General features: G+C 45.6%; 1 protein-coding gene across 2 annotated transcripts in view; it reads left to right on the top strand.

Moving 5' to 3' along the window:
- The first annotated feature begins 2,712 nt into the window (after positions 1-2,712).
- Positions 2,713-24,159, top strand: part of LOC144682602 (uncharacterized) — a 34,551-nt gene continuing 13,104 nt past the window's right edge. Inside the window, exon 1 of one of the 2 annotated variants that reach the window (XM_078545090.1) lies at positions 2,713-2,767. The gene's annotated coding sequence lies outside the window, so the exon portion shown is untranslated. Of the gene's footprint in view, positions 2,801-24,159 lie in introns of both variants that reach the window. The other variant, XM_078545089.1, reaches the window with a different exon arrangement.

Below are 24,159 nucleotides of genomic sequence, written 5' to 3'. Positions count from 1 at the left end.
CTTTGCCCCCACCTATCGCTGGCCTTCTATCCAGCTTCATCTGCTCCACCCCTCTTAAACAGTATAAATTTCATCACATTTTTACTTCTCTTTAGCTCTGAAGAAGAGTCATACGGAGTCGAAACGTTAACTCTGTTTTTCTCTCCACAGATGCTGTTTGACCTGTGGAGTTTTTCCAGCATTTTCTGCTTTTGTTTCAGGTTTCCAGCATCCGCAGTATTTTGCTTTTGTCTAATTTCTTCGCAGGTGCCAGTCACTCCTCTTTGGTCAGACCAGCCAAACCTTCAGATAATCACCACAGCACCGGGAATGAAAGACACACAGAAAAATGACCAACAATGGAAGAATGAGCCACAATCCCAGGCTCCAATGCTTGCTGTCACACTACCTGTAAACACCACAGCACAAACACTGCAACCTCCAGCTAGCGTGCAAAGCTGCAAGATGATGCTGGAGCAAGGAGCTGCCGACCATCAACTCCTCAGTGAGACACAGAGGCACACGGAAGAACACAGTGTTGCAATAACAGCCAAACTGTAAGGTGAGCCAGTTGATGAGGAACATCCAAACGACAGGGAAGGGTACCTTCAATTCCTACAAAGATCACAGTGGACCACATGGAAAAAGAAAAGCCAGGTTTGTACTATGAATGAATGGAGTGAACAATCTCTCTAGAAAGAACTGGACAAGCCATTGGTCCCCAAGCAGAGCAAGTGGTTTGTTCACAATGAGATGTTCGATGCCAAGGAGCGGAAAAAGCATCTCAGAAGAAGACAACCAATGCCAGAAACACAGACTAAAACTCAAACTCTGAATCAACAAAGGTTGCCCAAATCAACAGAGCCCACCATTCCTTCGAATGTAACCAAGCGAGATCTGGAAGAATCATCAAGCCTCCAGGCTGTCTGAATTTATAGTCAGTGTCTTAGGGGGGAAATGGAGAAGGTGTAACATGACTGTAATGCAAACATGTTGGGTAAAGACTTGGGGTGTAGTATAAAGGTATCTCGAATAGCAAGGGTTAATGTTGGACTGGGATGCAGTACCACACACAGTGTGATGTAAAGAGATACATGACCTGAGACTAGGGTCAGTGGTGGACTAGACAGAGACCTGTGTAGAAGCAAGCATGGAGTTAGCTCATAGCTTGGGCTATACCCTGAATATATGTACATAGTTATGTGTTATCAATAAACACTTAATGTTCAACCATACAAGACTCAGAACATCTTCGTGAGATCTACTGAATGTACAAGATACAACTATTTCCTTAATGATAGATTCCACCATTAGGGGGAGGGGGAGGTCATACCCAGGAGATACCCCACTGGATGCTCTGGGAGACCCTGTCGAAATCCCCATGCAAGAACTGCACGGAAATTGCCTTGGGAGTTCAAACTTCTGGTGGGCAATTATCTTGCAACGGGGAACACCTGATACTTCGATTTAAATCAGAGACTTTGGATGATTCCGACTGTATTACCAGAACAGTTACCCGAGACCAGTTAGAAGAATCGAAACCACTTCTAACTCCTGGATAACTGTAGTAGTGACCCTCTGACTATCCCCAAGTGCTCCCTGGCTACTCACTCACCCTCCACACGAGTCCCCAACCACTCTCCCAACTACCCTCTCAACTCCCCCACTGATCACCACAACTCCCCTTGACTGACCACCGAACAGACCACTTGAGTCCCTCGACCCATCCTAGCTCCCTTGACCACCCAGACCCTTTCACCTCCCATTCTACCCACTTAACTTACACACTTATCTTCTCCCTGGCTTCTCAAAGTGGGAGGGACCTTTAAACTTACCTGCTTTACAGCAGCTAGTGCCTAAAAAGGGGGCGTGGCTTCTTTTTGTCTGTCTCTGCTACATTGCACCAAAGGTCTCAGGAACCTGCTGTGCCACACTTTTCTCAACCGGCCCGAGTTGGAAAGTCAGGTGGGGAATGTGCAGCTACCAACTAAGGTAAGAAAAAAAGCACGGAGTGGCAATCCAACTTTGATTGCCACTCCTCAGAAATGCTGGCCCATTATTAAATCCCCAGCCTTATCTTGTAAAGGGGCCAAATTTTACTTTAGCTACTCTCTTCCTTTTTTGCATTACAGCTACTGTAAGTACAATTGAATTGTGATAAAGTTAAAATAAAATTGTACTCATCAGCAGAGTGGATTTTTAAAAATTTTGCTTTACTTTTTTTTTGCTCTCTGCTACTTCTGGGGAATGGAAACATATTTTAATGGTGATTCCATTGAACTCTCTTTCATCCAAACCACATTCGACTCAGTGGCAGTACTCGGCTATGATCGTTCACCTTCGGGTAAATTCGGCTATTTCCTCCGCCTCTGGTCTGCCCCTCACAAAGATGGCAACGATCGGGGCTGCAGTCATGAGTACGCATGCGCGCATTGCTGCGTTTGCCACCCCCCCCCCCCCCATCATCCCCCATCTCTCTCTTCTCCGCTCCTGCTCGGGGGAAGGGAAAAGCCCCATCGGCTTTTAGTGTCTTGCAATAACTCCTTACAATTAAGACGTCGGGCTGGCGACCGTTGCCGGGTGAAACGCGCCCGCGAACCACCACCGTTTGGTAACGTGCGGAATTATGCGTAAACCAAAAACTGATTGAAGCAAGATTAGGTGGGTTAATTTATCAGGCGCTGGCTAGGTGCTCTGGCAGTTGTTTGGGGGATCGGAAGCGGGGTCCTTCTTGAGTCGAGTCGCAGTGTTCCCTGCTGCTGTCTGGAGGCCTCCAGCCCGGCTTCAGGTATAACAGTGCCAAGTGCAACTTAATGACTGAGTAAGTGGTAGGAATCAGGTTTAAATAGAGGCAATCAGCCCGTGTCTCACAAGACGTGGAGCTGTAGCATCCTGCATAGGTTTACATTCAATTGGAAACCCTGCCTCTATTAAATTGTACCTGGCTTTAATCATGTCGTGATAAATGTTTGTCTACTTGTATTTGGATAGAGGGATGAGGAGGGGTAACATAAATTAAATGCTCTGGAGTGCATCATCAGCTTCCAAAATGTTATTTTAATTTAATTTTGATAAGTTTCCATTGAAGTTTTTGCTTTTAGTTACTGTGTCCCTTTGAGGGGCTGTTAATTTGCTAATTAGTTTTTTTTACATTGGCATAAACTAAATGATGCAATTTTAAAGGGAGCAGAGTGACCAGGTGGTGGGGGGGGAGATTGTGTATGTGTCCATACACTTGACAAGCTTGAGATTAGGCTGCTCAAGTGACCTTGGGTTGTGCTAAATCTTTGTAAATCACTGGTTAGGCCTTGGCTGGAGTGGTGTGTTCAGTTTTGGGCACTGCATTTTGGAAGGATGTCAGAGACATGTAGAGGGACTAGAGGAGATTTACTAGAATAATATCAAGGATGATGGACTTTGCTTATGTAGAGGGAATGGAGACACTCGGGTTGTTTTCCCAGTGAAGGTTAAGTGGAGATTCAGTAGAGGGTTTCAAAATTATGAATGGTTTTGATAGATTAGATGAGAAACTATATCCTCTAGCAGGAGAGTTGAGAACAAGAAGACACAGATTATGTATGTATACTTTTGTAAGTGATAATTAGCAAAAAGACCAGTGGAAGATGTTTTTTGTATTGATATGAGTTAAGATCTGAAATACACTACCTGTAAAGAGTAGTCAAATGATATTTAATAGTAACTTTCAATAGGGAATTGGATATGTGCTTGAAAAGGGAAAGGAGAATTGCAAGAATATGGGCAAAGAGCAAGAGAGTTTGGTTAACTGATTAGCTCTTTCAACAAGTTGGCACAAACAATGGATCAGATGGTATTGTTCTGTGCTGTATGATTCTATGATGAAAATATAATATAGAAATGCTTTATATATAACTTTATTAAATCTACATATGCTAACTTTTTTGATATATTGCACTCTCCTTATTTGGGTGCCACCATTATGTGACACAGTCACACCAGCAACTGCACCCACCTATTATTTAGATAGAGCTTCAAAAAGCTGCAGCATCCCACAGTTATGCCTCCAGCCTCCTAGATGCACTGAAGGGAAAATTTCTACATCCTCATGCCATGGGAAAAGCCAAAGGTCATCCACTATATGATATTGTCTAATATTTCTAAAGATATACTATATGATCTATAGTGTTGCTTTTGGTAAATTGGGTGCTGCATTATATTACAATGCTAAGAGTATAATTTAGTGTATTTTTCTGTTTGTGAAGAGGGGAGAGCTATGTTTAATTTAGCCTGTCTCTTTAAGGCCAGAATGTTATACTGATTTAAGTGAGCACAGTTTAAGATCATTTATTTTACTTGTATGGTCAGGGATTTTTTTCAGGTTGGTTTGTGAGCAAGGTGTTATTGAGATTTTTTTTCCCCTTGTGTAATTTACTAATCCCAGTACATTATATAATCTTAGATGTGGCATTTAATGCACTTTCTATTTTCCCTGGGAGGAGATTATGGGGTAAATAATATTGATCCACCCTGATTGAGATTGAAAATAAAATTTTGGATGGAACTGGTCATCGGCTAGTATCTTCCTTTATATGTCACTTGTGCTTTGGAGTCAATAATATATTTACAACTAATTGCGTCAGCTATTAAACTTGGGAATTTTAACTAATAGTAGTGAACTATATTGATAAAAGACCAGAATTGCATTTATAGAGCACTTTTCATGATTGCAGGACATCTCAAAGCACTTTATAGCCATTGAAGTACTATTTTGCAGTGTGATCACTGTTGTAATGTGGGAAACTCAGCAGCCAGTTTGAGCTCAGCAAACTACCACAAGCAGCAATGTCACAATGATCAGATCATCTATTCTTATGATGCTGGTTGAGGGGTCTGGGCACTGGAGATAAACCCCCCCCCCCACTCTTTGCAATGCTGCCATGGAATTTTTTATGTTCACCAGGGAAGGCAGATGGGGCCTCAATTTGATGTCTCATCCCAAAGAAGGCACCTTTGACAGGGAAACACTCCCTCAGTACTGCCCTGAAGTGTTAGCTTTGATTTTTTGCTTTCAGGTGCTGGAGTGGGATTTGAACCCACAATCTCCTGAGCCTGTGATTGATCAGTGCCATTTCAGAATGTGCTTGAAGAATAGCCGCTTAATGTGAGTGGAGCAGAAGAAGCAATTGATTGGAAGGCAACAGAAGTGATTTGCTCAAGACTTGAAAGCTGGGATTTTGCCATTGTGAGACCTGCTGTAGGAGATTCAGCAGTCCAGCTAAAAGCCCATTGGCTTTTGGCGGGACCAGACGATCACAGTGGCAGGCAGGGCTGGCTGGAAAATCCTGCCTGAAGTTTGCAACTAAATTGAGAGATTTAGTGGATGTTCTGTCTTTGACCAGATGGTTGGAGGTAACGAGTGCCAGGGGTTAGCGTCCAATGCAGTATAACCTGGAGTGACACATGAATGCTTAAGCTGCGCGTGCTAGAGTTAAAAATTGCTTTGCGGTGAAGGTGAATAAAATTTGGAATTTACTGCCACAAACTTTTGTTAAAGCAAGACCATTTACAAGGGAATTAGTTCGAAAGGAGGGATATGGACTTCCAGCAGGAAAGTGGCCATGGGGAAGAGAAACACTGGCGCACGTTTGGCAGGAGTTTTCAAAATTGATAACACTCCTGTGAAGCGCCTTGGGGCGTTTTGATATGTTATGCACAACGTTAGTGATGAAGGGTCTCACGGACTCGAAACGTCAACTGTATTCCTCTCTGCAGTTGCTGTCAGACCTGCTGAGTTTTTCCAGATATTTTTGTTTTTGTGTTAGTTTTCATAAGTATGCTGACAACACCCGACACTACTTCACCATCGCCTCTCTTGACCCTTCCACTTGCAAATTCTCTGACTGCTTATCAGACATTCAACACAGGAAGTGCGGAAATTTACCCTGGTTAAATACTGGGAAGACTGGAGCTGTTGTTTTTGGTTCACGCTCCAAACTTCACCCCTAAAGACTGACTCCATCACTCTTCCTGGCAACAGTCTGAGATTAAGCTAGCCTGTTTGCAGCCTTGGGGGAGGATTTTTCCCTAGTCGGGTGGGCTCAGCGGGGGCAGCCGGGAAGTCGACTGTGATTCCATGCTGGCGGGCCGCCAGCAGCTGCCTGTGGGGGGAGGAGGAGGGCGAGCACGAACTTTGCGCATGCGCGCGGGTGCGCACTGGAAAAGCTTGAGGCACAGAGCTGCCTCAGGGAGATGAGCATTTTTCAAAATAAAAAAATAACGCTTTCTAAAATGTTATGAAACGTCCCCTCGTGTGACACTGTCACATGAGCAGGGACATATTATTAATAAAATTTTAAACTTTTTATTTTACTTTTATTTGCTGTTGGAAACCTCACCCCGCCCGTGGATGAGGTTTCCTAAAAAATGCAAAGGCCGCTTGGCCTTTTCGCCTGCCCGCCATCTGTAAGGTTGGACGGGCAGCGAAACATTTCTTCTAATTACCTTTTTAAGGCTTTTTAATCGGCTGGCTTGCTGTCAACTCTGGCGTGTGCCCGCCAACCGAAATATCGCACAATGATGTCAGGATGCTCGCTTGACGTCATCGCGTGCTACTTTACACTCTGTCTGGTCAGGCGTGCGCCTGCCTGATGAGCTAAAAATTCTCTCCCTGGTGTCAGATTTGACCCGAGTTGATCTTCTGACCTCCTATTTGTGCCAACACTAAGATCACCTATTTCCACCTTTGTAACCTCACCCCTCTCTCAGTCCATCTGCTGTTGAAACCCTCATTTAACTCAACTAGACTATTCCATTCCACTCCTGCTGGTCTACTACGTTTTACTCTCTGTACATTTTAGATCATCCAAGACTTTGCTCTTGTCTTATCTTGCACCAACCCCCATTCCACAATCCTGCCTCTGTTTGCTGACCTGCATTGCCATCCTGACTTTAAAATTCTCACCCTTGTTTTCAAATCCCTCTGTGGCCTTTTTTTAATTCATTCATGGAATGTGGCCATTGCTGCCTAGACCAGCATTTATTGCCCATCCCTCATTGCCCTTGAGAAGGTGGCGGTGAGCTGTCTTCTTGAACCGTGACAGTGAAGGAACTATGATATATTCTCGCCAAGATAGCGTGTGGCTTTTTGGGTGGGGTGGGGGGGGTGTGCAGGGAGCTTTCAGGTGTTGGTGTTCCCATGTGTCTGCTCCCTTGACCTTCCAGATGGTAGTGGTTGTGGGAAGGTGCTCAGCCTTTCCTCATAAGAGAACCCCTTCATCCCAGGAATCAGCCCAGTGAACGCTCTCTGAACTGCCTCCAATGCCAGTATATTCTTCTGTAAATAGAGATCAAAACTGTACACAGTACCCTAGGTGTGGTGTCACCAGCACCCTGTACAGTTGTAGTAAGATTTCCCTATTTTTATACATAATCCCCCTTGCAATAAAGGCTGACATTCCATTTGCCTTCCGAATTACTTGCTGTAACTGTATACTAAATTTTTGTGTTTCGTGTACAAGGACACCCAGATTTTTTATTCATTTATGGGATGTGGGCATCGCTGGCTAGGCTGGCATTTATTGCCCATCCCTAATTACCCTTGGCAAGGTGGTCATGAGCTGCCTTCTTGAACCGCTGCTGCCCATGTGGTGTAGGTGCATCCACAGTGCTGTTAGGGTGGGAGTTCCAGGATTTTGACCCAGTGACGGTGAAGGAACGGCGATATGTTTCCAAGTCAGGATGGTGTGTGGCTTGGGGGGAACTTCCAGGCGGTGGTGTTCCCATGTGTCTGCTGCCCTTGTCCTTCTGGATGGTAGTGGTCATGGGTTTGGAAGATGCTGCCTAAGGAGCCTTGGTGAATCCCTGCAGCGCATCTTGTAGATGGTACACACTGCTGCTACTGTGAATCGGTGGTGGAGGGAGTGAATATTTGCCAAAAATGGATGCTGAGAGGTTGTTTTCCCTTCTGGGAGAGTCTGGGGCCAGAGGGCACAACCTCAGAGTAAGGGGTCACCCATTTAAGACAGAGATGAGGAGGAATTTCTTCTGAGGGTGGTGAATCTATGGAATTCTTTACCTCAGAGGCTGGGTCATTAAATATATTCAAGGTTGAGGTTTTTAATCAGTAAAGGAATCAAGGGCTATGGGGAAAAGGTAGGAAAGTGAAGCTGAGGATTATCAGATCAGCCATGATCTCATTGAATGGTTGAGCAGACTCAATGGGCCAAATGACCTTCTGCTCCTAGGTCTTATGATCTTATGGTTTTTGTCCTGGATGGTATCCAGCTTCTCGAGTTTTGTGGGAGCTGAACTCATCCAGGCAAGTGGAGAGTATTCCACCACACTCCTGACTTGTGCTTTGTGGATGGCGGACAGGCTTTGGGAGTCAGGAGCTGAGTTACTCTCCACGGGATTCCTGGTTAAGCAGATAGACTGCTGGTCCTGTTGTTTATTGATACCTCTGATATCCTGTGGGCCTCCAACAACCTACAGGGCAAATCATTTTTGAGCAGAAGGCTGCAGGAAAAAGTCTAGCAAATGATGTGGGCACCGAGACCCCTGTTCTGGCAAGATTTGAACCGTTTGGTCGAATCTCTAAGAGAGCAGCTTTCTAGAGTCTAATGGTTCTTTGTCTGCTGCTGTTTTTCCTGAATGAACCTTTCAGTTATGTGTGTGAAGCAGAGAATCATAAAGCCAAAGACACTGTTTACAGCATAAAAACATTATCTGGTCATTATTGCATCACTGTTTATGGGAATTTGAATGCAATTTGGCTTTCCTGTTTGCTACTTAACAACGGTGACTACTCTTTAAAAAAAGTTCTTCATTGGCTGTAAAGTGCTTTGGGATCTCCAGAGATTGTGAAAAGTGCTATGTAAATGCAAGCCTTTCTTCACAAAAGGAGGCCATTAGGCCTACTATGTCTGCCAACTCTTTGCTAGCACCGTTCAAAACTAATCTCCCTATCCTGGTCTCTGTCCATAGCCTTTTATGATCCTCTGCTTAAATTATTAAATTTTCCCGTAAGGTGTCGTGGTCTCAAAGGGCTCCATGTTGCACCAACTCTTCATTGTGAGGATTGTAAGCCTGAAGGAAATGTGCACTTATGCACGTTGCCTGAAAAAGACCTGCTTTAAATTAAGTGCATGATTGGGTGGGTTTGTGGCAAATCATGCCAGGTATACCTGTCTCTAGGGCTAGATAATCAGTCTGGCGTCTTTCCACCTATGAAAGTTTGACACGCAGCAAGCAAACCATTTCAGATTCCGTGTCTTCATATGGCACACCTTTGCTGATGGCTGAAGAAGCCAATCCTTGAGCGACAGGTTCAGCCACAAGTGCTGCGCCTGAAGTTACCAAGTGTCTTTGTTGCTTTTGACGTTGGCTTCTGTTGCTAAGCTGCTGTAGCCATTGGTCATCGTGGTGGCGCACACCAGCTCACCAGAGATGTCGCCATTTTCCTGACATCCGCTAGCGACTCCCAGGTGCGATAATCGATGTTTGGGGCCTTCACGTCATGCTTGCAAACATCTGTGAAGCAGAGCTTTGAGCACCCTGCTGTTTGTCTGGTATCAGCTATACAAATTACGCAAAGGTCCTTGGGTATACATCCGTCTTCCACCCTAGAGATGTGCCTGAACCAACATGCTAACAAATTTGGGAGCTCTGCCTTTGAGAGGACTGACACATTCGTGATTTAGTCCTGCCGGGATATAACCATAATGTGTCGCAGAGGGTAAAGATGGAAATTGTTGAGCTTCTTTTCTTGATAGCTGAGAGTCGACCATGTTTCACAGCCATACAGCAAGGTGTTGAGAACACACGCCTTCTAAACTGCCAGCTTGGTCTTAAGGGTCAGCTTGATGTGCATCAGCCAAAAGTGGTTGCTGCTTTCCCAGTGCGTGTATAAAGCTCTGCATCAAGGCACAGATTGTCACAAAAATCACTAGCCATTTGTTAATCAATAAGACACTGCAATTTGAGCACGTCTGTCTCTCAAATAAGTCAAACACGAGACTAGACCCATGCCTTGCCTATCTGTATCTATCTATTCCATCTATATCTTGTTCACCCGTCACCCCTGTCTTGCTGATTAGCTCCCAGTCTGGGAATGCCTTGATTTTAAAATTCTCATTCCTCCAATTCGGGCCTTGTGTGCACTCCTGCTTTTAATTTTCCCAACGTTGAAAGCCCGTGTCTTCAACTGCCTAGACCCTGAACTCCAGAATTCCTTCCCTAAACTACTTTACCTTCAAAACAATCTTTAAGACACCACCAGTCCTAATACCTCCTTTGTGTGGCTAGTGTCAAACTTTGTTTGATAACACTCTTGTGAAGCAGCTTGGGATATTTTACCAAGTTAAAGGCCCAAATAATAGCAAGTTGGTTTTGGTGCTTTTAAAAATTAAAATAACATAAGAACAAAAGTACAAACCCAGCAAAATTGAGTCTCTGACCAAACTCTGAATAAGATATGACTTGGAATCTAAATTTCCCCAGAGCTAATCCTGCTGAATGCAGGGGCAGCGCAGAGGTAAAAGGGTGTACGGTTTAAAATCCCCAAACAAAACACTTGTGAATTCCTTTCATACAAAATGCACAGTGGAATAAAAGGTGAAGAATCTACCAGAGAATTTCACACCAGCTACAAGTTAACCCACAATGAAGCTTTTTCAATGCAGTGTGGCTCCTGAGGTTTAGGATGCTAAATATCCATAGGAGCTGTTTTGGCTGCTGCAGGGTCCGCTTTGTGACTGACCTGTTTCAAAAATGGCCTCCCCTTTTCACTCAGTTTCTTTCATCACTTTATCTCCCCATTCATGTATGATCCTTTTTCCCTTTTATTTCTTTCACCCACTCCCCACTAGAATGAGAGTACAGAACACAGAAACAGGCCATTTGGCCCAAACGATCTCTGCAGGCCTTCATGCTGCACTCATGTTTCCTCTCATCGTTCCTCATCTAATTACTCACATAACCCTCGCTTCATTTCTTCCTCTTGCGCTTTTCTTGCTTCTCCTTAAACGCATCCCCAATTCTCTGAAACCACTCCCTGTGGCAGTAAGCTCCACATTCTCAACACACTCTTTGGGTAAAGAAGTTTCTTCTGAGTTCCTCATGTGATTTCTTGGTGACTATCATATTGATGGTCTTTAGCTTTCCTCTTCCCCAAAAATGGATGCACATTCTGAATCCACTTCATCAAAACCTTTGATAATTTTAAATTAGGCCACCCCTTAGCCTTCTACATTCAAGAGAAAGGAGCTCCAGTCTTTTTATTTATTTACTCATTCATTCATTCATGAGATGGGGCTTCGCTGGCTGGGCCAGCATTTATTGCCCATCCCTGATTGCCCTTGAGAAGGTGGTAGTGAGCTGCCTTCTTGAACCACTGCAGTTCATGTGGTGTAGGTACACCCACAGTGCTGTTAGGAAGGGAGTTCCAGGGTTTTGACCCAGCGACCGTGAAGGAATGGCGATACATTTCCAATATTTACAAGTCAGGATGGTGAATGGCTTGGATGGGAACTTCCAGGTGTCGGTGTTCCCATCTATCTGCTGCCCTTGTCCTTCTGGATGGTAGTGGTTGCGGGTTTGGAAGGCGCTGTCGAAGGAACCTTGGTGAATTCCTGCAGTGCATCTTGTAGATGGTACACACTGCTGCTACTGTACTTCGGTGGTGAAGGGAATGAATGTTTATGGATGTGGTGCCAATTTTTTTTTGTCCTGGACGGTGTCCAGGTATTTGAGTGTTGTAAGAGCTGAACTCATCCAGGCAAGTGAGGAGTATTCCATCACACTCCTGACTTGTGCCTTGCAGATGGTGGACAGGCTTTGGGGAGTCAGGAAGTGAGATACTCATCGCACGATCCCTAGCCTCTGACCTGCTCTCGTAGCCACAGTATTTATATGGTTCTGTTGAAGGGTCATGAGGACTCGAAACGTCGACTCTTTTCTTCTCCGCCGATGCTGCCAGACCTGCTGAGTTTTTCCAGGTAATTCTGTTTTTGTTTTGGATTTCCATCATCCGCAGTAGTTTTTTGTTTTTATCTCTGTATTTATATGGTTAGTCCAGTTCAGTTTCTGGTCAATGGTAACCCCCAGGATGTTGATAGTGGAGGATACAGTGATGGTGATGCCATTGAACATCAAGGGGCGATGGTTGGATTCTCTCTTGTTGGAGATGATTATTGCCTGACACTTGTGTGTCACGAATGTTACTTATCAGCCCAAGCCTGGATATTGTCCAGGTCTTGCTGCATTTGGACAGCTTCAGAATCTGAGGAGTCGCGAATGGTGCTGAACATCGTGCAATCATCAGCGAACATCCCCACTTCTAACCTTATGATGGAAGAAAGGTCATTGATGAAGCAGCTGAAGATGGTTGGGCCAAGGACACTACTCTGAGGAACTCCTGCGGCGATGTCCTGGAGCTGAGATGACTGACCTCCAACAACGACACCATGTTTCTTTGTGCTAGGTATGACTCCAACCAATGGAGAGTTTTCCCCCTGATTCCCATTGATTCCAGTTTTGCTAGGGCTCCTTGATGCCACACTCTGTCAAAGGCAGCCTTGATGTCAAGGACAGTTACTCTCACCTCACCTCGGGAGTTCAGCTCTTTTGTCCATGTTTGAACCAAGGCTGTATTGAGGTCAGGAGCTGGGTGGCCAAGGGGGAACCCAAACTGGGCGTCAGTGAGCAGGTTATGGCTAAGCAAGTGCTGCTTGTTAGCACTGTTGATGACCCATTCCATTACTTTACTGATGATGGAGAGTAGACTGATGGGGCGGTAATTGGCCAGGTTGGATTTGTCCTGCTTTTTGTGTACAGGACATACCTGAGCAATATTCCACATAACTGAGTTGATGCCAGTGTTGTAGCTGTACTGGACAGCTTGGCTAGGGTTGCGGCAAGTTCTGGAGCACAAGTCTTCAGTAATATTGCTAGAATATTGTCAGGATCTGTAGCTTTTGCAATATCCAGTGCCTTCAGCCATTCCTTGATATCAAGCGGAGTGAATCGAATTGGCTGAAGACTGGCATCTGTGATGCTGGAGACCTCTGGAGGAGGCCAAGATGGATCGTCCGCTCAGCACTCCTGGCTGAGGATTGTAGCAAATGCTTCAGCCTTATCTTTTACACTGATGTGCTGGGCTCCTCCATCATTGGCAATGGGGATATTTGTGGAGCCGCCTCCTCCTCCAGTGAGTTAATTGTCCACCGCTATTCATGACTGGATGTGGCAGGACTGCAGAGCTTAGATCTGATCTGTTGGTTGTGGGATCGTGTAGCTCTGACTATCGCTTGCCGCTTATGCTGTTTGGCACGCAAGTTGTCCTATGTTGTAGCTTCACAGGTTGACACCTCATTTTTAGGTCTGCCTGGTGCTGCTCCTGGCTTGCCCTCCTGCACTCCTCATTGAATCAGGGTTGATTCCCTGGCTTGATGGCAATGGTAGAGTGGGGGATATGTCAGGCCATGAGGTTACAGATTGTGTTCGAGTACAGTTCTGCTGCTGCTGATGGCCCACAGCGCCTCATGGATGCCCAGTCTTAAGTTGCTAGATCTGTTCGAAATCTATCCCATTTAGCACGGTGGTAGTGCCACACAACACAATGGAGGGTCATGGACAGATGCATCTGCAGCAGGCCGATTGGTGAGGATGAGGTCAAGTATGTTTTTCCCTCTTGTTAGTTCCCTCACCACCTGCCACAGACCCAGTCTAGCAGCTATGTCATTTGGGAATCAGCTAGCTCGGTCATTAGTGGTGCTACCGAGCCACTCTTGGTGATGGACATTGAAGTCCCCCACCCAGAGTACATTCTGCACCCTTGCCAGCCTCCGTGATTCCTCCAAGTGGTGTTCAACATGGAGGAGCACTGATTCATCAGCTGAGGGAGGGCGGTGCGTGGTAATCAGCAGGAGGTTTCCTTGCCCATGTTTGACCTGATGCCATGAGACTTCATGGGGTCCGGAGTCGATGTTGAGGACTCACAGGGCATCTCCCTCCCAGCTGTATGCTACTGTGCCGCCACCTCTGCTGGGTCTGTCCTGTCAGTGGGACAGGACATATCCAGAGATGGTGATGGTGGAGTCTCGGACATTATCTGTAAGGTATGATTCCATGAGGATGACTATGTCAGGCTGTTGCTTGACTAATTTGTGAGACAGCTCTCCCAATTTTGGCACTAGCCTCCAGATGTTAGTAAGAAGGACTTTGCAGGGTCGACAGGGCTGAATTTGCTGAAACAAAATAAAAACAGAATTACCTGGAAAAACTCAGCAAGTCTGGCAGCATCGGCGGAGAAGAAATCAGTCAACGTTTCGAGCCCTCATGGCCCTTCAGCAGAACTGAAGCATAGTTTCAACAAGGGAGAAATATAAATTGGTTTAAGGTGGGTGGGGGGGAAGAGACACATTGAGGGTGTGGTGTGAGCAGATAATCAAAAGATGTCAGAGACAAAAGGGTCAAAGAGGTGTTGAAGGTGGCGGTCTTTGTCTGAGAAAAGTGCTAATTAAGAATGCAAGACAGGATATTCAAAGTACAGCTCTAGTGGGGGTGGGGTGGAAAGACTAAAGGTTTTAGTTTTAGATTTAAAAATAATGGAAATAGGTGGGGAAAGAAGAATCTATATAAATTATTGAAAAAAAAGGCGGGTGGGGGGGGAAAAAGAAACGGGGTGGGGATGGGGGGAGGGGGGTTTAAGATCTAAAGTTGTTGAATTCAATATTCAGCCCAGAAGGCTGTAAAGTGCCTAGTCGGAAGATGAGGTGCTGTTCCTCCAGTTTGCGTTGGGCTTCACTGGAACAATGCAGCAAGCCAAGGACAGACATGTGGGCAAGAGAACAGGGTGGAGTGTTAAAATGGCAAGCGACAGGGAGGTTTGGGTCTTTTTTGCGGACAGACCGCAGGTGTTCCGCAAAACGGTCGCCCAGTTTGCGTTTGGTCCTCATCTTCCGACTAGGCACTTTACAGCCTTCTGGGCTGAATATTGAATTCAACAACTTTAGATCTTAAACCCCCCTCCCCCCATCCCCACCCCGTTTCTTTTTCCCCCCCCACCCGCCTTTTTTTTCAATAATTTATATAGATTCTTCTTTCCCCACCTATTTCCATTATTTTTAAATCTAAAACTAAAACCTTTAGTCTTTCCACCCCACCCCCACTAGAGCTGTACTTTGAATATCCTGTCTTGCATTCTTAATTAGCACTTTTCTCAGACAAAGACCGCCACCTTCAACACCTCTTTGACCCTTTTGTCTCTGACATCTTTTGATTATCTGCTCACACCACACCCTCAATGTGTCTCTTCCCCCCCACCCACCTTAAACCAATTTATATTTCTCCCTTGTTGAAACTATGCTTCAGTTCTGCTGAAGGGCCATGAGGGCTCGAAACGTTGACTGATTTCTTCTCCGCCGATGCTGCCAGACTTGCTGAGTTTTTCCAGGTAATTCTGTTTTTATTTTGTTTTGGATTTCCAGCATCCGCAGTAGCTTTTAGCTTTTTGTTTTTATCTCTGAATTTGCTGATCTTGTTTCCGGTGCCTAGGTCGATGCCGGGTGGTCCGTCCTGTTTCACTCCTTTTTTGTGTGTTTGTAGCGGTTTGTTACAACTGGGTGGCCTGCTGGGCCATTCAAAGGCAATTTAAGAGTCAACCACATTGCTGTGGGTCTGGAGCCACATGTGGGCCAGACCTAGTAAGGACGACAGATTTCCCTCCCTAAAGGGCATTAGTGGACCAGATGGGTTTTTACAATCGACAATGGCTTCATGATCATCATCAGACTTCTAATTCCAGACTTTTATTCAATTCAAATTCCACCATCTGCCGTGGTGGGATTCGAACCTGGGCCCCCCCAGCGACAATACCACTACGCCACCGTCGGTTCGGCCTGTTTGGTCTTTGGTGGATATAACCTCACAGTTCTCGTATACTTTTTGTAAATCTTTTTTGCCTCGAGCGTTCCATGTAGCGGACCTTTTCTGGGCTGCCCTGTACTGTGTATGAATGGCCCTGCTGCATATAAGTTGAAGCAAGTATTGCAGCTTTTAACATGTTTTATGATTTTATTTTAAATGCCTGTAGCTGTTAGCCTGATGCTTTTATCAATGGTTGTAAGTTCCAAGATGTTTCTGCGGGGGAAACCAACTGAGGTAAATTTGCTTTTTGACATTACTGGCTGTGATCCTCCATGCCTGTTTAATAAGCTTCTTTCTCAAGTGGCAGCGAGAAGCAAAGTGTACCTTGAGGCCACCATCAGCTGAAGCTTTCCAATGGAAGTGTTGTCCTGTGCCTGAGGTACAGGGGGGGTGGTCGGGGGTGGGGGGTGTGGTGGCGGGGAGAGAAAGTACAATAAAAGTAGAATTCTCGGAACAGCCATCCAGGTGGTAGAAGTATTGTCTGTAAGCGGTGTAAATAATCCTGGGTTGTCCTCCCGTTTAACCATGTCTTCTTAGTCTCCTGCTATTTTCTTGAAGTTCAAAGTAACAGCTGATTTTCTGCTGAATTTGTCCTGGCTTTTTTTGTATTTTTTTTCTTTTGTTTATCTTTTGTGTTAAAAATAAAAACTGAACGGTGCCCTGTAAAGCCCAGGTTTTTAAATTGGCAGTAAAGACTGACTTTAAAACTGCTTTGTTATGTGCTATGGGTCCAGTGATAATTTGTTTCTGCTTTCTGTCGAAAATGCTGATTAAAATGAGAGCTGTCAAAGAATAAAAGTAATTCCTAAGGTTTAAGCTAATAGATGCCACTGTGTTCACTTGCAAGCTTCTAGAGCTTGCAGACTATAACATAAGTGCATTGCTGCTTAATCACCTTCTGACCTGATTACAGGGGTGTAAATCTCTGGTTAACTGTTGTAATTTCCACCAAGATCAATTCAGGCCACAATCTGTGTGGGAGATGAACGCAACGCACGCCATTGGGTGAAAACGCACTCCCATAGTTTGGATCATGGCACCGTGAGATGCTTTTTAATTACGCCCTGCCACCTTTCCACTCACTAGCTGCTGCCATTTTTCATGGGGCAAAGATCTAAATGGCTGCATGCTGAACAGTTAAAGGTCAGGAGTAAAAACAGAAAATGCTGGAAAAACTCAGCAGGTCTGACAGCATCCGTGGAGAGAGAAACAGAGTTAATGTTTTGAAACAAAAACAGAATTACCTGGAAAAACTCAGCAGGTCTGGCAGCATCGGCGGAGAAGAAATCAGTTAACGTTTCGAGTTCTCATGACCCTTCGGCAGAACTGAAGTATAGTTAGGAGAGAGGTGAAATATATACTGGTTTAAGGTGGGGGGAGGGGGGGGAAGAGAGAAGTTGAGGGTGTGGTGATTGTGGAGATAAGCAAGCAGTGATAGGAGCAGATAATCAAAAGATGTCACAGACAAAAGGGTCAAAGAGGTGTTGAAGGTGGTGATATTTGTCTAAGAAAAGTGCTAATTAAGAATGGAAGACAGGATACTCAAGGTACAGCTCTAGTGGGGGTGGGGTGGACAGACTAACAAGGTTTTAGTTTTAGATTTAAAAATAATGGAAATAGGTGGGGAAAGAAGAATCTATATAAATTATTGAAAAAAAAGGGGGTGGGGGGGAGAAATGGGGTGGGGATGGGGGGAGGGGGAGTTTAAGATCTAAAGTTGTTGAATTCAATATTCAGCCCGGAAGGCTGTAAAGTGCCTAGTCGGAAGATGAGGTGCTGTTCCTCCAGTTTGCGTTGGGCTTCACTGGAACAATGCAGCAAGCCAAGGACAGACATGTCGGCAAGAGAACAGGGTGGAGTGTTAAAATGGCAAGCGACAGGGAGGTTTGGGTCTTTCTTGCGGACAGACCGCAGGTGTTCCGCAAAACGGTCGCCCAGTTTGCGTTTGGTCTCTCCAATGTAGAGGAGACCGCATTGGGAGCAACGAATGCAGTAGACTAAGTTAGGGGAAATGCAAGTGAAATGCTGCTTCACTTGAAAGGAGTGTTTGGGCCCTTGGACGGTGAGGAGAGAGGAAGTGAAGGGGCAGGTGTTGCATCTTCTGCGTGGGCATGGGGAGGTGCCATAAGTGGGGGTTGAGGAGTAGGGGGTGATGGAGGAGTGGACCAGGGTGTCCCGGAGGGAACGATCCCTACGGAATGCCATCAGGGGGGGTGAAGGGAAGATGTGTTTGGTGGTGGCATCATGCTGGAGTTGGCGGAAATGGCGGAGGATGATCCTTTGAATGCGGAGGCTGGTGGGGTGATAAGTGAGGACAAGGGGGACCCTATCATGTTTCTGGGAAGGAGGAGAAGGCGTGAGGGAGGATGCGCGGGATATGGGCCGGACACGGTTGAGGGCCCTGTCAACGACCGTGGATGGAAAACCTCGGTTAAGGAAGAAGGAGGACATGTCAGAGGAGCTGTTTTTGAAGGTAGCGTCATCAGAACAGATGCGACGGAGGCGAAGGAACTGAGAGAATGGGATGGAGTCTTTACAAGAAGTGGGGTGTGAGGAGCTGTAGTCGAGGTAGCTGTGGGAGTCGGTAGGCTTGTAATGGATATTGGTGGACAGTCTATCATCAGAAATTGAGACAGAGAGGTCAAGGAAGGGAAGAGAAGTGTCAGAGATGGACCATGTGAAGATGATGGAGGGGTGGAGATTGGAAGCAAAATTAATAAATTTTTCCAGGTCCCGACGAGAGCATGAAGCAGCACCGAAGTAATCATCGATGTACCAGAGAAAGAGTTGTGGGCGGGGGCCGGAGTAGGACTGGAACAAGGAATGTTCCACATACCCCATAAAGAGACAGGCATAGCTGGGGCCCATGCGGGTACCCATAGCCACACCTTTTATTTGGAGGAAGTGAGAGGAGTTAAAGGAGAAATTGTTCAGTGTGAGAACAAGTTCAGCCAGACGGAGGAGAGTAGTGGTGGATGGGGATTGTTGGGGCCTCTGTTCAAGGAAGAAGCTAAGGGCCCTCAGACCATCCTGGTGGGGGATGGAGGTGTAGAGGGATTGGACATCCATGGTGAAGAGGAAGCGGTTGGGGCCAGGGAACTGGAAATTGTTGATGTGACGTAAGGTGTCAGAGGAATCACGGATGTAGGTGGGAAGGGACTGGACAAGGGGAGAGAGAAGGGAGTCAAGATAATGAGAAATGAGTACCGTGGGGCAGGAACAGGCTGACACGATCGGTCTGCCAGGACAGTTCTGTTTGTGGATTTTGGGTAGGAGGTAGAAGCGGGCCGTCCGAGGTTGGGCGACTATCAAGTTGGAAGCTGTGGGAGGAAGATCTCCAGAGGAGATGAGGTCAGTGACAGTCCTGGAAACAATGGCTTGATGTTCTGTGGTGGGGTCATGGTCCAGGGAGAGGTAGGAGGAAATGTCTGCGAGTTGACGCTCAGCCTCCGCGAGGTAGAGGTCAATGCGCCAGACAACAACAGTACCACCCTTGTCAGCGGGTTTGATGACAATGTTGGGGTTGGACCTGAGAGAACGGAGTGCAGTGAGTTCAGAGAGAGACAGATTAGAATGGGTGAGAGGAGCAGAGAAATTGAGACGGCTTACAAGCCTACCGACTCCCACAGCTACCTCGACTACAGCTCCTCACACCCCGCTTCTTGTAAAGATTCCATCCCATTCTCTCAGTTCCTTCACCTCCGTCGCATCTGTTCTGATGACGCTACCTTCAAAAACAGCTCCTCTGACATGTCCTCCTTCTTCCTTAACCGAGGTTTTCCATCCACGGTCGTTGACAGGGTCCTCAACCGTGTCCGGCCCATATCCCGCGCATCCTCCCTCACGCCTTCTCCTCCTTCCCAGAAACATGATAGGGTCCCCCTTGTCCTCACTTATCACCCCACCAGCCTCCGCATTCAAAGGATCATCCTCCGCCATTTCCGCCAACTCCAGCATGATGCCACCACCAAACACATCTTCCCTTCACCCCCCCTGATGGCATTCCGTAGGGATCGTTCCCTCCGGGACACCCTGGTCCACTCCTCCATCACCCCCTACTCCTCAACCCCCACTTATGGCACCTCCCCATGCCCACGCAGAAGATGCAACACCTGCCCCTTCACTTCCTCTCTCCTCACCGTCCAAGGGCCCAAACACTCCTTTCAAGTGAAGCAGCATTTCACTTGCATTTCCCCTAACTTAGTCTACTGCATTCGTTGCTCCCAATGCGGTCTCCTCTACATTGGAGAGACCAAACGCAAACTGGGCGACCGTTTTGCGGAACACCTGCGGTCTGTCCGCAAGAAAGACCCAAACCTCCCTGTCGCTTGCCATTTTAACACTCCACCCTGTTCTCTTGCCGACATGTCTGTCCTTGGCTTGCTGCATTGTTCCAGTGAAGCCCAACGCAAACTGGAGGAACAGCACCTCATCTTCCGACTAGGCACTTTACAGCCTTCCGGGCTGAATATTGAATTCAACAACTTTAGATCTTAAACTCCCCCTCCCCCCATCCCCACCCCATTTCTCCCCCCCCCCCTTTTTTTTCAATAATTTATATAGATTCTTCTTTCCCCACCTATTTCCATTATTTTTAAATCTAAAACTAAAACCTTGTTAGTCTGTCCACCCCACCCCCACTAGAGCTGTACCTTGAGTATCCTGTCTTCCATTCTTAATTAGCACTTTTCTTAGACAAATATCACCACCTTCAACACCTCTTTGACCCTTTTGTCTGTGACATCTTTTGATTATCTGCTCCTATCACTGCTTGCTTATCTCCACAATCACCACACCCTCAACTTCTCTCTTCCCCCCCCCCCCCCCCCCCCCCCCCGCCCCCACCTTAAACCAGTATATATTTCACCTCTCTCCTAACTATACTTCAGTTCTGCCGAAGGGTCATGAGGACTCGAAACGTTAACTGATTTCTTCTCCGCCGATGCTGCCAGACCTGCTGAGTTTTTCCAGGTAATTCTGTTTTTGTTTTGGATTTCCAGCATCCGCAGTAGCTTTTAGCTTTTTGTTTTTACCTTAATGTTTTGAGTTTGTGTGACTCTTCTTCAGAGCTAAAGAGAAGTAGAAATGTGGTGAAATTTATACTGTTTAAGGCGGGGGTGGGGGTGGTGGAGCAGGTGAAGCTGGATAGAAGATCAGCGATAGGTGGAGGCTAAGGAGAGATTGAGAAAGATGTCATGGACGCAAGACTAAGGGAGTGTTAATGGTATTGGTAAGGGCTAAAGAAGGTGCTGATAGTGGCATAAGGTAAGAAAGTGGAATGTGTGAATAGTACAACAAGGGTCAGCACTCTGAAAGAACAGCATGGAATAAGTAACAGACGGCCCTTTTGGGGGGTGGAGTGAGAGGAGGGGGCGGTGATTGGGGAGAAAGGGATAAGGGGATAAAACAATGAATAAAAATAAGCAAATAAACAATAAAAATTAATTTTTAAAAAGGGATTAACAAGGGGTGAAGATAGAGGAGAGAGTTCATGGCCTGGAGTTGTCGAATTCAGTGTTAAGTCCGGAAGGCTGTAAAGTGCTTAAATGGAAGATGAGGTGCTGTTGATCCAGTTTGCATTGGGCTTTGTGTTGAGCTGAAGGTCAGGAGCGTTTGGAAGTGGAAGACGAATCTATCTCAAAAAGAGCAGGAACAGTTGTAAAAACCTTGCTTCTTGCTCTTATACATTCCACCTCTGGGTATATTGTAAAACCACACAGATTTATAATAGGATTTGACATGGTCCACCTTCATTAGCTTTTGTATCATCTGTGAATTTAGTCATTATGCTTGTGATTCCTAGCTCCAGAGCATTTATGAATGTATTAAACGAAAGTGGTCACTCGCTCTTTCTTTGTCTGTATAGTTTGTTTTCAATTCCTCCATGTGCTTATTCATTCATGAATTCAATTCCGGCCTTGTGGAAAGACCGGCTCGCCAGTCTCGAACAACCCCCAGCGATGGAAATTCTACTGGATGAAAGCCTTCCCCCAGGATCTAATTGCAACTGGGCAACCTGGAAGTGCCTTAACAGACTTAGGACTGGTGTAGGTCGTTCAAAGGTGTCAGTAAGCAAATGGGGATATACAACCAGCCCAACAACTTGTGAATGTGGAACTGAGCCACAGACTATGCAACATCTCTTGCGATTTCTATCGCTAGAGGAACCCTGCACTGTTGCAGATCTTGCCGAATTCAACAACAAGGCGCAAAAATGTGTCCAGTTCTGGCTGGGCCATGTATAGACTGTCCGTGATCACGATAAGAAGAATTCCTCCATGTGTCCCTGCAAAGCTCCTCTTGAGGCTCCTCTTGAGATGCCCCTTGCTCCCCTGACCCCATTCTTATAGTAGTAGCTGGCACAGTGAATCTCGATTCCAGCACAATAAGGCTGTGAGGGGGAAGGGAGCATTTGTAAGTTGGCATCTTGGTAACGCAGAAGAGCTGATCAGAGGTGGTCAGCAGTGTAGTAAGAATAGGACCAGGGGAACTGGACCAGTCTCCATGGTGAAGTTGCGAGAAGGGTTAGAGGGGAAATTGAAAAGCGGATGAGTTCAGGGCTATGGTGGAGATTCAGAGACTAATGTAACAATCTGTTACAAATATCCCATAACATTTTGTACAAATAAAGAATAACTTGTTAATACGGTTTGTTCCTGTATCTTGGTGTTCTGCAAGTTTCCTGTGTAGTGGTACAATAAGTAGCAACTATGCGTTACACTGGTCCATTTCACATGAGTAGTTTGCTGTGGTGCCATTTTTTGATTGAGATATGACCATGTTGTAGTTCAGTTTCTTTGCGTTCCATGCAACCTGTTTATGTCTTAAATGGTTCTTTTCTGGTCCTGGCTTGATCAACTGTTCCCATTGATGGAATGGTCGAGAACCAGAGGACATCGACTTGAAAGCGATTGGCAAAAGCAGCAAAGGTGATGTGAAGACAAATTTTTTAAAGCAGCCCATGAATAGCATCTGAAATGTCCTGCCTGAGAGTGCGGTGGAGGCAGATTCAAGTGTGACGGACAAAAGGCAATTGCATAATTATCCGTAGAGAAAACATTTGTAGAGCCACAAAGGAAAGGCAGGGGAGCGGGACTAGCTGAGCAGCTCTTACAGACAGCGATGGGCACAATGACCTCCTGTGCTGTAACCATTCTATGATTCTACAAGAGACAAAAGGTGAACTTGGGTCCTTCTTCGTCTTTAACTCCCAATACCTTAATAAATACAAAGTTTCAAAGTTTGCAGATAATACAAGACTCAACTGAAGTTAACAGTGAAGAGGATAATAACAGACCTCAGGAGCTCATGGACAGGCTGGTAAAATGGACAGACACACGGTGCATGAAATATAACACACAAAAGTCTGTAGTGATACACTTTGAGAGGAAGAATGAGGAGAGAAACCTGCGGGCGGATATACACAAATCTTTGAAGGTGGCAGGACAAGTTGAAAAGGTGGTTTTTTATTTTTTTTTTTAAAAAAGCAGATGGGATCCTTGGCCTTATTAATAGTGGCATAAAGTACAAAAGCAGTGAAGTTATGCTATACCTTCATAAATCACTGGTTAGGCCTCGGCTTATTTCTGTCACCACATGAGGGGACCAAAACTGGATGTAGTGTTCTAAATATCGTCTAGCCAAAATACTGTACAAGGGAAGAATGGTGTGCATTATTTTATTTTGAATAGTTCTGTTAATACAACCTAATACATTGTTTGCTTTTACTGTTGCTTCTTGACACTGGCCATTGACCTTTTAGAGAATTATGAATGCAGTGTTCTTGTTCTTTCAAATTATTTCAGTTTAGGTCAATGTAAAGTGTAAGCATACATGGTATTGGTCCTACCCAAACATATAACACTGCGCTTATCTAGTTTAAACGCCATAAACCAGAATTACCCATTCTCCGAGAGTATTAGATCTGCTTTCAGAAATTTCTTCTCTTCCACATTCTCCTAACATTCTCTTCCACGTTCTCTTAACACTCGTACAGTGTACAACCTGCAGCTCATCCTTGTGACATCTGTATCTGGGTTATTCATAAAGTTAGCAAAAGGCAATGATCCCAACACTGATCCCTCTGAGAAAGCACTGGCTTCCAAGCAAATCCACATGCCATTAATAACTTGCCACCTCTTTCAGCTTTCTATTGATTCCACACAATCCTGTGTTTTTGCAATGTAACCTATTGTGAAGTACCCTATCAAAAGCTTGATGAAAATCCAAGTATGCAGTGTGTGCTTCAATACATTGAACCACTAAGCCCGGAACTTA

The sequence above is a fragment of the Cetorhinus maximus genome, chromosome 7 (genome assembly GCF_964194155.1).
Source record: "Cetorhinus maximus chromosome 7, sCetMax3.hap1.1, whole genome shotgun sequence".
Lineage (NCBI taxonomy): Eukaryota > Metazoa > Chordata > Chondrichthyes > Lamniformes > Cetorhinidae > Cetorhinus > Cetorhinus maximus.
This window is presented reverse-complemented; position numbering and strand designations above follow the sequence as displayed.